Source organism: Ambystoma mexicanum, chromosome 12 (genome assembly GCF_040938575.1).
Source record: "Ambystoma mexicanum isolate Mex_15411 chromosome 12, UKY_AmexF1_1, whole genome shotgun sequence".
NCBI lineage: Eukaryota > Metazoa > Chordata > Amphibia > Caudata > Ambystomatidae > Ambystoma > Ambystoma mexicanum.
The window spans coordinates 1,051,581,874-1,051,597,922 of NC_090936.1; positions in this window are offsets into that span (position 1 = coordinate 1,051,581,874).

Sequence of the window (16,049 nt, forward strand, 5' to 3'; positions counted from 1 at the left end):
GGGGGGTAACACTAAGTTACCTAGAATATAGTTTATAATCATCGGAATTAAATAACCAGTATTGGAGCGTACCTTAGGTGCTGGTATATTATGTCCAGCGAAGAGGCTGGATAATTCATAGGTTAAAAGCCTGGCTGGCCCGGAAACGGTAGTTCAGGGGTTGGGAATAGTCCCATTTAGCTGATTGAAGTAAAAAGACACACACACAGAATATAAGCTGAATGATGGGCTTAATATTGAGTCCTCACGTGGAAGTGCCTAGATACAAAAATAGAGGCAGGAAGGTGTTTCTTAACGTGCTATGGTTGGATTTTACTTATATTTTACCGTGGATTAGGTCTAGATATATTAAATATATGGTTGTGCGACGGGCTGCTGGGGTTGCCGGGGCTACGTAAAGTTGGCTGAGTGAACTGCTATTAAACCTTTGAAGTGCTGCCGGCTTGTAGGAGCGATAAGGTAGCGTATTTTAGTGTTTGCAGACGTAGTGGAGGAGCAAACAAAAAGACCTTGCGGTCGTGGGACGGAAAGTCCGGGAAGTGCATTGTTACAGCGCTGAGCAGTAACGATTAAAAATGAGAGCCTGAAGACGTGTATACGTCTCTTACCTGGTGGGCTGGAAACACTGATCAATGCGGCGTAGCGACCCTCTTCATGGACTCTTTTGAATCCAAATCCATCTACGACATCAACAACCCTTTCAAGAAACAGATAGGTTTTTGGATTCATTATATCGATGATGTCTGAGGGTGCTGTGTAACACATGTGAATAAAGATGGTTCCTATGGGGTTGAAAAAGATCCTGTAGGCATTAAACACAAAAATTGCCTAGAACACACATAGCAAAAATGCCTAAGATTGGGAACAAGAGTCTCACTCTTAGCAGGTAAAAGGAAACAAACCCTTCAAATCCAGCAAAGCTGCTGGGGGACTCTATAGGTAAGGGAAATTGGCCATAGAATGAGAATTCTCCCTAACAGGACACCGACGGGGAGATGCAGTGTCCGCCATCTTTCAACACCTTTTTCCCATCTTACTATGCAGGATATTCCAAACACTGCCCCCCCCCCTTCCCCACAACACTTTTGCACAACATGAAAGACAACGGAATAACACCAGACGTTTACCTGACATATCTCCATACAAGGGTCAGGAAAAGTCAGGCAATTGACCAGAATCACACACACACCTGATGGCCCTTTCCCTTCCCCACAGGAATAAAAGGTGGAGCATGAGAGCACAGGATGAGAAAGGCAGACCGCACAACGTGAAAGCTAACTCAGCACAGCAGTCAAGAGGAGGAGAAGGATGGCACAGACCGAGAGGGTGACAAGGAGTGAAGCGACCTTGCCCTTTCAGACAAAGGCCTGTGAAAACTCTGCAGAGGGAATTATAAGTCTGCAAACAATAGCCAGCGTGTTTTACAGCAGATGTGTTTGGTACATGAGACCCTCCTGCGCTGACAATCAAGCCCGGGGGAGACGCGGGTCTCTGTGGTACCAACCTTGACTCAAAGGAGAAGAAAGCCAACCAGTTCATCAGCCAGTGAGTCGGGGGAAGAGCCGATAAGAACCGAACTGTGTTATACGATAAATAGCCAAAAACGAATCTGAACATTTGAGAAGTTAAAAGATACAATTGATTAGAGAGGGGGAAAACCAGCAACATAGAAGTCCAGCACCACGTGGGTGCACAGGCAGGAAACTCTGGGCAATTACCTAATGGTAGAAACTACTGTAACCAGAAGCCCGGGGGAAGAGGCGAGAAGAGGTCAAAGTGGTGAACTGGACAAGCCAGGCCTTTAAGCCGAGTAGCAGCACCCTAGAGATGAATGAGGATACAGATTTTATTCAGACATCAATAATCGAATTGACTCAGGTAGTTTGGCAAAAGGATAACTGTTTGATTTTCAACTGTCTAAAACAGGGAGCATAACGAACATCAACAAACTCTATTGATCCTCTTACTCGAAACATTTAGAAAAAAACTGAACTCTTATACAGAAAGTTTGGCTTCAATGACTTTAACCTGCGTACTACCAACGTCATCCCACATGGCAAACTACAAAAACCTACTAAGGAAAGTGGTTGGCTCTCAATGAATCATCTAAGTATATGATCTATATTAGTATGGGACAGGGAGTAGATGTGATTAGCTACTTAACATCAGGTGGGGCAACCAAGACCTCCCCTAAAAATGACCACTATGAACATCACTAAATGTACAACGTCCATTGGTTACACGCACTATAGGACCCTTAATTACGCGGTCCTCTACAATTGGTTGGCTTCTAACCTCCATCAGTCCTTTTCCACCTACGTCTAGCAGCATGCAGTCTGGCCTTCCAGGTGCTGGTGAGCTTGCCTTAGTCATTACTTCCCAACAATAAGCATACAGATCCATCATCGCCTCAGTGGTCTACTGTCTATTAGACTTTGAAGCTCGTCCTTGAGAGTGTTCTTAGCTCTGAGAAATTCAGGGAGTCAAGGCACTGTCTATCCTCATGCGTAGGTGTGACCATCTCGCTCGTCCAACTTCGTCCTTCCACATGACTGGAGACCATGAAATCGAGCCGTTTTGTGCATTTCAAATACTATTTTCCAATAGACCTCTTTTGTTTTGTTCATGCCTTCTGAACAGAAGTTCTGTTCTTTCACAAACTTTGTATCCAATGTCAGTTTACTCTGGTTTGATAAGACCTTGGCTTCTTTGGTTCATCCAACCTAGCCTTTCTGAAATTCACTTGTTAATTCAATCTGCTTTTTAACTGCGACACACTGAAATGAGGCCTTCTTGTTAGGGCACTGCTATAATGCATAGTGGAAACATCCATTCTTTACTTGATCATCTTGCATATATGTATTCATTGGATCTTGCCGCAATCTATTCACTATAAAGCTAGCCTCATGATTACTGCATATGCTTGCTTTTCTTGCATCTGTAAATGTCTTCATCAGTTCGGTGGCATAAGCTTCTTCACCTTGATCCCAATATGTCACTTATACTCAGCGCTTTCTAGATGCCTTATAGAATATCTTCATTATCTTATATCTCTGCATCTTCTATATACATCAATTCAACTCTGTGTGACGTCACCATTCATTTATGCTGTTTATTTGCTCTGCTTCTTCAGGAATCTCATTTAAAAGACTGTCATACTTCCTCAAATGCAAATATGATTTTCTCAATCGGAATCTTGCTTCTAGGATTCTCTTAGGTATCGGTATCCCCAATGGTACTGCACGGTTTTCATACTATGCCTGTTGTTGTCTTAACTGCTCTGTGTATGTCAGATACTTTGGTACCCAACCTATAGGCAATATAGGTGATACAAGCAATATAGGTGAAGTGGTTGAGGTGGGGGTACTTGGCTCCTCCTCTACAGTGGTCATACAGGGGTCTTACAAAATCCTCTGTACCATCAAGAAGCTAAGGGAAATGTGTCCCGTTTGCTGAAGTTCCTATGAACAGTGTGATGTAAAGTTGGCAAGAGTGAACCCGGCAGAGGGGAGCCAACAAAAGGGAGCAAAGTCCGAAGAACTGTTTAAAAATACATTAAGATTTGTGAAAGTAAGAAAAGCCACAGTGAGCCCGGAAGAGGGAGGCAAACGCCTGAAAGGGGTCCAAGCCCAAAAGAGGGAGATCCCCGGTGGAAAGTTGTAGAGCATCATAATGCATGCAAGGGAATGAGATAAGGCGTGCGAGTGAAAGTGAGAGCAGATGCAATGGCCCTTTCCCTGCGGGTGCTGTGTGTAAGTAGAGTAAATAGAGGGCCTTCCAAACCCATACACCTGTGAGTAGCAATATTTATTAACCTCCACAGCACAGCATTTAATTTCCTATTTTGGAATTGCACATTTTACATTTGTACTTTTAATTTAAGATCATACGGTTGGGAATGTGATTACAGCTCATAACAGATAAATGTTCAACTGTATTTATAAAGGCTTTACATGAGAAGCTTCAATGCCGTTCATGGATGTCAAAGTCAACAAATGTTCTTTATTTATGAAAAGCTGTTTGGAACGTGTACAATGTTTGTATAAATGTGTTTTTGAGCCACTGTATGCTAAATATGATGGGGAAAATTAAGTTTAAAACATTAGCTTTTATAGAGAGCCCTTTCTGTACCATCACTATGGGTAGATGAAGCCCTCTACTGAACTCTCTCTACATGCACATCTTTTGTCTAGTATGCATTATAGTGCTACAATACACTGGGGCCAGAGCGTACCTTTAGAGCACATTTCTCTGGTTTGACCGATTGTTGCTTCTTCTCTGCAGCACGTCCCAGAATTAATCTTTCTTCATCCTCTGCTGCTGGGAGTCCCCGTGTGACATGCGCAGTGAGCGATTTCTATCCAGCTCCCATAGACGTAACATTGATCTCAACATGTGGAAGATTCCAGGGGCTTAACAACAAAACGATGCATAACCCTGATGGGACCTACAACACAACACGTGAAGCTCTGCTGAACACCACAGGCTGCGGCAATGGGAGTGAGGTAACCTGCTCCATACAGCATGAGACAGGAGACGGGAGCAGGACCATCAGGTTCCCAAGCATGAAGGAAACAGGTATGAGAGATCGGTGCATTTATCCTTGTACAGTACGTGATTTGGGCAAAACATGCACAAAATGATCTTATTGGATTCTACGTTTGACAGCACAGGTAGAATGCATTAAGAAAATAGCATCAGACCTGGCTTGTAACAGTACACAAAATCTGTCGTATAGTTATGACACTGTTGCATGTATGTTTTCACTTGCTGTAAAGGAAAACAAGAAGGAAAAATGTATGGAAGGAGATTTTATTAAGGAGGTGAGCTTCTCTCGTCAAGGAACGGCCGGAAAAGTCAGTTGTGCACGTTGACGGAGAAACCTGGGACGAGGTGACTTGATCATCCCCATCTATTTGAACAATGGATTGTTGAGGTGTGACATTGTCTAAATCTGACCATAGCCCACAGGTACAATTACTGGGAACACCTATATCCATAGAACTGAGATGATCAAGAAGCAAGCAGGTTGGGAAATGCCCTGGAGCTGAGACTGTTAAGGAATCTTAGGGGGATCCTGAAATCGATTAATATTCCCAGTTAGAACCTTGAGACACCTTGTGTTGGCCGATCCTGAAACCTTTGTCATAGTGTATTCTAGAACCTATCGGCAACCCTTCCTATCACTTTAGTTGAGTCCAAATGCATGCTGGGTTCTGTATACTAGATATTTTGCATAGAATAGAGACTCTGAGGGAGACTCATATTCCGATTAGCGTTGATGCCCTAACACTTTACAATGTACCCCATCCTTACACTGCTTTGCTTAGACTGTTTTTGAGAACAATATTTTGTTTTGTTGTGGGAAAAGACTCTTTCCATACATAGGCATTTATTCCCAACCCATCATGACAAAGTAAAAAAAAGGTTTTAAAGCATATCTAACAACTGTTGTGTTGATCTTACTCCACAGAATCAACAACTGAGGTCTACCAACCCTCAGCATCACTCTGCCCTATTCATTAGCTTAATCCTGCCCTGATCATCAGCTGAAGGACTCAATCAGTTGGGACCACAGAACCCTATACTTACCTGGTTAGACACCCGGAGCCTAACCACTAACTCACTGTTAACCTAGAGTCTGATATGAAGAGGGACTGAAAGCACAACAGAGACCGAGTAGCGGGCAAACTAAGAAACATTCCCCTGCCTGTGACCATCTCTCGCAGGATTCAGAATACACCTACCAAAACAACTACCAGACTCCAAAGAAGGAACAAGAAGCACTTGGTCACCCCCTACCAGCCCCCTCATCCTCCGTCCCTCCCTCCTGAAGCTGTCACAATACATTGGGTCTCCCTTGTGAACAAAGAGTCATAAAACTAGCCAGGATACCCAACACAGGTTTCTTTTTTAAACAATTTTATTGATTTTATTCAAAAAACAACAACTCAAACCAAACTTACAGTGGATGCGTAATGTCAATCACAAATAAACATAGATTGCTGTATTCAAGCCCACTGTATCTACCCTTCCCTCCCCCCTCATTTCCAGCCTCTATCTCTTGCGGTGGGGATTCCTCTTCGACAGAACTCATTGGGTCTCTATCACTTGGTCCATCATGCGAAGGCCCAAATAATTCAGCTATCAGTTGCCTCCAACCCAATAGGGTTCCGGCTTCTTCTTCTATCTCGCCTTTACACGCTTCCTGCCATACCACAGTTTCTGCCTACGCCCAATTCTGCAGATCCTTCCACCACGTTTCCATTTTTGGTCTATGACATGCCTTCCAACCCATCACAATCCTTCTCTTTGCTAGGACATACGTTAGATCTTTCAGTTTGCTCACATGTTTAAGCTTACGTGGTCTGGGAAACCCTCCTATCAAACAAGCCCATGCGGTATCCACCATCATATGGATCCCTTTGCCTTCCATCTTCTGTTCTATTTCTCCCCAGTATCTCTCTATCAGTGGGCACACCCAAAACATATGCACCATTCCCGCATTTTCTTCATTACATTTAGGGCATACTTGACGTCCAGCGTTTTTGAATTTAGCTATCTTTTGAGGTATCAGGTATGCCCTGTGAGCTATATACAATTGTATCTGCTGTAACCTAGCATTTCTCGATACTTTTTTATATCCTTGTGCTCTCTCCCACATCCCATCACTCATCAGGGCCCCTACTTCTTCTTCCCAGTCCAGTCTGAGTTGCACCACCTCCTTGCCCGCTTTTGACATTATCATCTCATTTAATCTGGATGTTTCATGTCCCCCTTCTGCTATGTCATATATCACATCTATAGTGGCGTCCGGTTCCTCCGCCAATGCCACTTCAGACCAGGTGTCTTTAATTCGTTGCACCACCCCATGATACGTAATATATTGCCCCACATGCAACCCCATTAGTTCCACCAGCTTCCCAAATTCCAGTATCTTCCCCTCCTGCCACACATCCCCTATCGTTGCTATCCCCACTGGTTCCCAGTGCTTCCTAATCATTAACCTTAGTTGCTTTTCTCTTCCCATCACTGTGACCAATGGGATCTGTGAGGAGCACGGGGTTGGCTTTTCCATTAACTGGCACACTCTTCGCCACATCTCCCACCAAAGGCTCATCATCCCCGGGCGGCCTTCCAACTCCAAGGATACCCAACACAGATCTATGTGATTTCTTTGAATATATTTCTCCTAATGGAGATTTGACCGAATCCATTTCACTGAAAAACGAAATCTTCTTTATACATTTTCTACATTTATTTCAATGCACGGGGAGACGCACAAACCTGTCTTGCCCCTCCCTGCCCTAATTTATACCCTTACCCCACACCCCACATATTATGCATTACATATATACCATTTCCACTACCATTTTTGGTGAAATATATTCAGTGAAATCTCATTAGGGGGGAATGGTATTAGAAGAAATCTACGTTAAAGACCCAACACAGGCCCAGGTGTCACTAACAGACAGGGGCCTGCACACCACCTTCTCATGACACTGGGACTTGATGTGGACGCTCTCCACATTGAAAACCCTATCCATCCCCCACAATCATCCCATATCTAGACAAAACCTGACTTCACTTCCATACACTAACACAGCAAGCCTAAGCCAGGAGTAAATGCATGTTCCCAAGAGGAATCTTCTAAGCCTTCGTGAGACCTTAAGTAACATTTCTGATGTGCTACATCTCCTGCAGAATGTGCACACACCAGAAAGAACAAGGCAATCCTTAGCAAACTTCAATCAGATTCAAAACATCACTGAAACCAGCCACCTGACCATCCTGGCTGATTGCAATGGTTGTGGAGAAATGCTAGCATTGTGACTAGTATCCTTTATTCAATTGTGGACAGCATATATCTGCCATGCTAGTGACATGGTAAATTACTACAAACTGCAAAATTCAGGTCCTTTTAAGGTTTTCCAACATGAAGGGTGTCCTCAGTACCCAGTGTCCGGAAAAATCATACAGATTACCTGAAATGCCATGGGCTTCTTCCTGCATACAATAAGTGAAAAAGAAAGCAAAGCTGCTTTCCAGAACAATAGCCATTGTTGTGGAGTGAAAAGAGGAACAGGGCCTTTAAGAGAAGGACACATGACAAGAGAGGGCGCGGAAAGGGAAGTTACGTTTGGTGGAATAAAAAGGTGCAACCAGCATAGAGGCTCTCTGTTATTTGTAGGGCTGGTGAATCTGTACTGTGAAAGCCCAAAACAGCTGGCAATGAGGCGCAGCATGGCTGGGAAGCACCCGTTCACCCTGAGAGATGGCAGTGCAGTGGAGAACGGGAGAGGAGCATGCCCCTGCTCTGACATCGAAGCCGTCACACGCCGCAGCCGAAGAGCTGCTAGAGCCTTGTGAGAAGGGCCGAGCAAGTGGGTTAGTGCCTTCAGTTCGGGCTGCGGAGATGCACAGAGCACAGTGGACCCGCCTGCACACAGCCCAAAAGAAGGACAGACTCCCGGTCTCACAGGGGGAGGTGGCAAGGTACGCTATGCGCACACAGTGAGGAGCAGCAGGAGAGACACAAGAGGTGTTGGGGGCCTGCCCCGGATCACCGGGCAGGCCCCTGTGTGTGTCAGGAGCACCCGACACAGGCCAGATGTGCTGCTATCACGCAGCGGATGAAGGAGCAGGGATCACCCCGCTTGCTCCGGATCACCGGAGCAACCCACGTGGCTGGGGGCATCCAGCAGACTGCGGCCTGGCTCTGGGGGCACCCAGGCCGGGGTCGCACTGGCAGCCATGGTCACATTGCATCAGTATCCCTAAGGGACGGCGTTGCCCAGCAGGGGCACCGTCCTCGTGCTGGGCCCCGTCCCTGGGCCCACAGCACGCGGTGTTGCATCATCATGGTGCCTGACAGGAACGACACCGGAGCCTTTGTTGGATTGACTGACGAGCCGGAAGCAGCTCGTTCTTTTTATTGACATGGTCACATGGTTACCCCATGTGACCATGACGCCACCACCAGACAGTACCATGTCCCCCAGAAGGGGTGACATGCAACACTCCTCCTTTTTCATAGCAACAAAACAAAACACTCCAAAAACCCAGCACAACTACACACTAACACTAATGTCACCACTCTACTCATTTTTCACACCCCTTTATTAACCTGGGTGAGTGGTTCTACTATCACAAAACCAACACCAATGAGAGCTACTGGCACCACATGAAGCATTCCGCATGTGCGGATGTGCACCACATTACATTTCCCACCGACAGGGCCATTTTAAGAAAGTCCGTATCTGAGGGCTCCGAGTCTTCATGGGGATGTCGGTGACGATGTCCATCTTCCGCCATCGTAGAGTTGCAGGAAGCCAGCTTGTGTCCTCATGAAATGTTCAATTCGGACAGCCCCACCAGAGTGAAAAAGAAATGGCACAAGGGGCCACATCGGCCAAGTCCATGGTCTGGGGGCACCTGTGATGGCATACTGGCACCGGGCCCCTTATTACACTTCCTCTCCTTCATGGGGCAGGTGGCAGGAAAACACTGGTGGCAGGGTGCCTGAGCTGCCGGGCTGGGAGGGTGCACAAAACACTGACAAGAGCTACCACCCATCCCTTTTATGCTAGGGGCTGGGTCCCTGCAGTATCACTGCGAGGCAGGGTGATCGTTATGCCCCTTTCTTTGTTGCTTGGGGTCTGCATCCCCTGTTGTCCACGTGTTTTTTTTTCTTGCGGGCCCAGTTGGACTTGGGACCACCTCCCATGGGGGCCGCATCAGTTGTTTGTCGGCCCCTGTCCTTCAGCAGTGCGGCATAGGCACTTGTCAACGGGGCCACCTCAGCTGTGCGGCAGCCCCCTCTCATTTTTTTGCATTGCGGCTGCACCCGCTCCACATCCTCCTGGGGGGCCTCTTCATTGGGCCGCAGGCCTCCATCTTGCCCCCCTTTGTTTCAGCACCGGGGCCGCCCGGCATTTCCCTTTTCTTGGAGGGAGGGGTGTCAGGTCTACCTCCCTCCTGCTTCGGATGCTGCTGTTCCATCTTCGTGGCTGAGGCCACAGGGACGTCCTCGCTGTTCTCTGGAAGAGGTACAAGGGGGGGCTGCCTCCGCCACTCCCTCGTTCCATATGGGAAGCGTGGGCCTCCCGCTCTAGTTTTTTTCTTTTCTTGCGGGCCCAGTTGGAATTGGGCCCGCCTCCCATGGGGGTCGCATCAGCTTTTTGACAGCCCCTGCACTTCCTCCATGCCACGGCTGACGCTGCTCATGGTTCGGGGCCGCCTCAGCTGTTCGACGGCCCCCCTCTTGCTACTGTCCCCATCTCTGTGGTGCTGCCACACGGCCACACCTCCAGGCCAGCGCGGCAGCCTCGACTCCCGCACAGCACGGCTTGCGGGTGGGGGAGGGGCAACTCACCCTTCCTTTGCGGCGGGTGCCGCTCCATTTCTTTTTGGGGGGCCTCTTCCCCAACACGGGCGACAGATGCGCAGGGGTGCTGCAGGCTGTTGCCTCCAGCAGCACGGCGGGCAGAAATGTCTCGTCCTCACAGCCGCACCATCCTGTCCCCCTACGGCCAACAAAGCAACGGGGAACCGCCGGCTGACTTCCTCCCTGGCCGCACGAGCACCCTTCTTGCAGAGGGCCGCGGCCAGGGAGGGTCGCAGACAGGTCTCCTTTCACTTCACGGTGGACGCCGCTCAGTACCACGGTGGCGGCACTGCTCACCCGAGGCAGGGCATATGACTTCTGCAGCTCCATACCCCCCGGCCTGCGCCTTTGGCCATCGGGCACACTGGCCTGCTGTTGCATTCTGCAGCAGTTTTTTTTCGGCGTGCCCAGGTGGTGATGGGTCCGCTATCTCCTCGGGGGCCGCCTCAGCTGTTTGGCGGCCCCGCACTTCTACACTGCCGAGGCCGACGCCGCTGGTGATGGGGCCGCCTCAGCTGGCCGGCAGCCCCCTTCGCATCACGCCTCCACTCCATCCAACCTGCAGGCGGCCCGTGCCCATGAACTACGTGGGCGCTGCGCCATCCGCAGAGCGGCCGACGCTGCCATCGCACACGCGGGCTCCCAGCCGGCAAGCTCCAGCCTGCGGGATGAGCATCCTCATCGCCATTGTTGGGGGCCTGCCCCGCATCACCGGGCAGGCCCCTGTGTGTGTCGGGAGCACCCAAAACAGGCCATATGTGCTGCGATCACGCAGCGGATGAAGGAGCGGGGATCACCCCGCTCGCTCCAGATCACCGGAGGACCCACGTCGCTGGGGGCACCCAGCACACTGCGGCCCCGGCTCTGGGGGCACACAGGCCGGGGGTCGCGCCGGCAGCATTGGTCACATGGCATCAGTATCCCTAAGGGACGGCATTGCCCAGCAGGGGCACCGTCCTCGTGCTGGGCCCCATCCCTGGGCCCACAGCACGCGGTGTTGCACCATCATGGCGCCTGACAGGAACGACACCGGAGCCTTTGTTGGATTGACTGATGAGCCGGAAGCGTCTCGTTCTTTTTATTGACATGGTCACATGGTTACCCCATGTGACCATGACGCCACCACCAGACAGTACCATGTCCCCCAGAAGGGGTGACATGCAACAAGAGGTATGCGGCTGAAAGAAGCCGACGCAGGGGTGTCATGAACTAAGGAAACATCAACACGATAAAAGGGACATTGTTAGGGAAAGAGAAAGCACGGCTAAGACACAGTGAAAAGACCAAGAGGAAGACGGAGCACAAAAATTTACAGGATGAGAGAGAGGTAAGTATACAGAATGAAAGTGGCACACAAGGTGTACACCAGGGCAGAGGACCATCACAAAGGCTGAGAGAAGGGCAAGGACATTGCAAAATACACAGATAGGAATGAATACAAGGAGAGCACATTTTGGTCATGCTGCCATCAGCCATACTTTGTCAGTGCCAAAGAGAAGTGCACAACCTATCAAGTGCACTGAGGATACGGCCAGAGTGCCCAGCCCTGGGAAGGTGCAGTGTGGTGCGCACCCAGCACATCACCTGTGGAGGGAACAGCAAGGATTCAAGAAGCACCCAGGAAGCTAGAACCAGCAAGAGGAGATGGTGAACAATGCACAGGCAGCCACAGCCCCAGGAGCTCAAATGGAGGTGGTGGCACCAGCAGGCGTTGTGGCAGGCATGGCATTGAGAGCAACATTCTTACAAAGACCAGGGCCCTTTTTCTCTACAACCCCAACAGGACCAGGGTCAGAAGTGGGAAGAATAGATGGAGGAATTGAATGACTTTATAAGGGCAGTGGGTGACCAGGACTCACCTAATATGTCAGACATATTCACTAATCTGGCAGAGAAATAAATAAAAGGAAACATAATGACGATCCTCCCACCCCCCAGGAGAAGAAAACATACGCAACGATGATTGCTGCAATGAACAAGAGACTAATCTTGCTGCCCAACAGACTATGAGAGGTATTCATTCAATCAGTGTGCCCAACTGCCCCATGAAACAATAGGAGAGTTTGCCTTATTGTTTCAGAGGAAAATAACTCACTGTGTCTTTGCAAACTTCTCAGACGAGGAGGCGATTCACGTCAGGATAATAGAAGGATACACATCGTCTATATTTCAAAAGCACCTACCAAAAATAAAATTGTCACTACCAGAAATCCTGGACCTGGCAAGGGTGTATGAGAGGGTGGACGTGCAGGCTGCCGACACAGAGAACCCTAGAAAACCAGACTGTGTGACGTCTATGCAGAATAAGCTGACGACAAGCTTCAAGAACCAAGGAAGCCCATTTAGGACAGAACAAAGTAGCCCACACCTGAGACCCCAGGGAGAAAAACAGTGCTAGAGGTGTGGATTCGAATTTCCCCACTGTGGACAGTGGCCAGCCCTAGGACAAATGTGTATGCTATGTGGCAGAGAAAACCACTTTCGGGCAATGTGCAAGGAGAGGCTCCCAGCAAACCCAAATCATACAAATCCAACACTGACTGGATTGGCTGGACGCAAAGACCTATTGAAGGGGTTAAACACCAGGGTGTATCCTAAGAAAGTTTTCCAACGGCCACCTCAAGGGAGGCGTGTGGGGACATTTCAACCTCAGGCCAGATTTATCAGAGCAATGGAGGATCTCGGCCTACAGTCACCACCACAGTAACATGAGGTGCAGGAATACCTACCGAACTGAGCAGATCTCTATGCAAACAAGCCTGAATGGCATGAGACCAACTACGTTAGAGACCCATATGAGAACCCACCCATCGATCGATAGGAGGTCACCTATGCTCAGGAGAGCTACACTCAGCATGACCATTACAGTAAGGAATCTGTGGAGTTGATCAGTGCAAAGACCGATGATGGAACGGCCCAGGGGGTAAACATCCGACTAGGAGGGCTGAACCACCAATTCATCGTGGACACAGGGGCCACCGTCAAAGTCATGAATGCAAACCTTTACCAGCTGATAAGGGTCCTCTGCTTCTTGACCCCTTCTCAGGAGAGACTATTCCAATGGAGAGCACCACTTCTGCTCCAGTCGGCGGGACAGCTCCGATGTGACCTACACTACAAAGGACACATTGTGTCAGGAACAATTCATGTTATAAAAAGCCCAATGACAGGCAGATACTTGCTAAGTTACCGAACGTCACGGGCCCTAGCCCTCAGTGACATTCAATATGAGCAATCGGGGTGGTGCAGGGGCTCCCAGCAGAAATGGACAAAGTTAACATGGCAATGACCCAGGAGATGACACTCCACAAGATTAAGACAACATTCCTGACACTGTTTGAAGGAGTGGGCATGCTCAAAGAGTCAGTAATCACTCTCCATGTGGACCTGACAGTGACCCTGGTGCCCTAACACCCACGTAGAGTGGGTTTCCATCTGTTAGCCAAGGTGTCACAAGAGCTGCAGCTGCTTCTCGACAAAGACATGATAGCAAGAGTGAGTGGGCCGACGGTGTGGGTATCACCACTGGTGGTGGTGGTGAAGGAGAATGGACGACTGTGTCCCTGTGTCGACATGCACATACTAAACACTGCAACACAGAGAGAAAGGCACCCTGGTCTGAGTATTGAGGACATGATTATTAGACTGAATCTGGCCAAATGATTTTCAAAGCTCGACCTCAACCAGGGTTACCACCAGCTCGTTATTCAACCTCACTCAAGGCCAATCACTACTTTTGCGACCCATGAGGGGCTGTTCCACTACAAACGGCAACACTTTGGAATATCATCCACAGCAGAGATATTCCAAGAGACCATCTGCTGGCTGATCTCACCAATAATGGCTGCTCTGAACTACAGCAATGACATCCTGGTGTTCTGCCCGTCCCAAGAGCAGCACGACAGAGCACTCCTGCAGGTATGAAAGATCTTACGAGCGGCAGGCCTCACCCTCAATGGGGCAAGTGAGACATTAACAAGCCTAGCCTTAAATTCTTTGGAAACATTTTTTCAGAGCGGGGCATGATGGCCGACCCAGACAAGATCAGCGCAATTGTGGACCTAAGCCACAGGGTTGGATTGGACCCTCGGCTTTCGGCCCGTGGCCGGGCTGAAATCGTCCCTGGGCAGTGGGGGGCAGTTTCTGCCCACACCTAGGCCAGTTTTGAAAAAAAAAAGAAATGTTGAAAAAAATAAAAAAAGAACACTTTTGGAGAAAAAAAAAATAACACCTGCAACGGCATAATTCATCAAAGCAAGGTAACACATGTTACATTGCTTTAATGATTTCTTTGCATGCATGATGTATGCATGCATTATAAATTGCCGGGCCGGCGGCTGTCATCGTGCCACCACTCCAGGGGGCACAGTGCCCCCTGGAGTTGCTGTGCTGTTGTATTAGTGATAAATATGTATTAGTGATATTAGTGATAAACTACCAATTTTAGAGTTGAATAAGCATTCATTTCGGACTATGTGGGTCATTACAAGTTTGCCGGTCTGGGATCTACGGTACCAGTAAGGTTGCCAGTACCATAGTTCCCGGACCAACAAACTACGAGTACTGCTCGCGGGTGCCATTACGGCCGCAAGGTCTGACCTGACAGCTGTACCGGCACCCGCTAGCAGAGCATGTCGGATGCATCGGCACCATTCACAAATGGTGCCGGTGCATCCAGCTTGCACATTACCATTGAGCCCTATTGGGCTCAATGGGAATGGGGGACAATATTTTTCGCCACCCAGGAATGGTAAATTACCAAGTCCGCCGGGGTTGTAATAGCCCGGTAATTGGCCATTTCTGGGCGCTGGAAAATTTTGCAAGTTTGGCAGCAGCCTGCCGGTTTTACCGGCAAGACTACCGCCAAACTTATAATGAGGCCCTATATGTATTTTGCATTTCGCCTGTTACAGTAATAGCATGCTTTTTTTCTGCCGTTTTCACCGTTACGATCACTAGAAGAGATTCCATTGCGGTAGCTTGGGTCACTTGACAAAATCTTTGTGCCTGAAAGCTTCTGTACAGTGTAGAAATATTTGACCATAGCACATCAAGTGGCCATTGACTTCATTGTGCCACAATGAATGCTTTGTTGTAATGTGTCTATCTTTCCCATCTCCCTGGCATGCTGCTCAGGATGTTTGTTTGCATGTATGAGGTAACGAGTGCTCAGAGTATGGGATGTCCTGTGAGTGCGCTGCTTTCCCTATTTTGCCAAACTCTGAAGCCTGAAACTAGATGCATGCAGGCTTGAAATGCGGCCAACTTTGCACCAGACCTGCAGATGAACTTAACTGGTCTACTGTTAGATCTTAGTTACCAGTTTAATGGTATCTACTACAGAATAATTGCTCATTTTACTATAGGCGATATGATAGCTCAGTGGGTTGAGCACTCACTACTGCGATGTGTGTGTGATCTGCAGGTTCGAATCCCAGCAAGGCCATCTCAGTCTTTCATCCTTCTTAGGTCTATAAATGAGTACCAACACAGGCTGGGTGATAGTGCATGCATATTTGTTCAATAATGAAGAGGTTAAGCGTCAGTGCTATACAATAACATATCATTTGGCCTTGCAGATCGGCTTGCATTCACTGTAATTTGACAATATGGATCTATACACACATTTATTAATAATACATATGGTGATCCATTCTTGTAT